The sequence below is a fragment of the Cervus canadensis genome, chromosome X (genome assembly GCF_019320065.1).
Source record: "Cervus canadensis isolate Bull #8, Minnesota chromosome X, ASM1932006v1, whole genome shotgun sequence".
NCBI lineage: Eukaryota > Metazoa > Chordata > Mammalia > Artiodactyla > Cervidae > Cervus > Cervus canadensis.
The window spans coordinates 114,667,158-114,668,047 of record NC_057419.1 but is presented as its reverse complement, the minus strand read 5'-3'; positions in this window follow the sequence as shown (position 1 = coordinate 114,668,047).

The window sequence follows — 890 nt, the reverse complement described above, 5'->3', positions numbered from 1 at the left end:
GGTTTCTTTGGAATTCTCCTAAAACTGGTAAGTCACAAGTTTCTGCTTCTTAGGTGGCTCTACCTAAGACTTGTGGTTTAGTCACTAAGTTATGTTCAACTCTTTTGCGACCCCATGGACTGTAGCCTGCCAGGCTCCTCTGTCCATGGGATCTAGTTCATTATTTCTACTAAAAATAACTTAGAGACTGAATTTCTTTCAAAGTGTGAAACTTGATGAGTGTGTGAGATCATGCGATTTTATTTCTTCCGTTTGGGCTTTCTCATCATTTATAACTAGAACTGAGAGCAACAAAAATGAAGCTCTGTAAGTCTATAACTTCCTACTAACCCACTTCAGTTTTCAAATTGCTTTGGGATTTTTATGAACCATCCCTGTGAAGTTCATAAAAAGCAAACACAGTTGACATGATATGTGAGAGAGAAATACAAAATTTTCAATATAACGATTTTATTATTAAAAACCTGGAGTCAACAGCTTGATTTAGCAATAAGTCCTAAGGAATTTCCTGGTGGTCCACTGGTTGCGACTCCTTGCTTTCACTGCTGAGGGCCCAGGTTCGCTCTCTGGTCAGGAAACTAGGACCTCACAAGCCACATCTAATATTTATGAGTGTGTGTGCTTCTACACACACACGATTAGAACTGGTGTCAGCTCCCAGTCATGGTCAGGTAAGGGCATAATGGTTATAAAAGAGCAAAGTAGAAAGAGTGGGGGCAGGAGAGAGGAGGGATTGGAAAGAAAAACAGAGTAAAATTAATATTTCATGGACATCCCAAATGTGTCAAGCACTGTGCTAGGCATTTTCACTTACAATTTCATTTAATCCTTGAAGTATCCTTGCAGTGCACACACTTTCTAAATTCTCATAACACGGATAAAAAATTTGG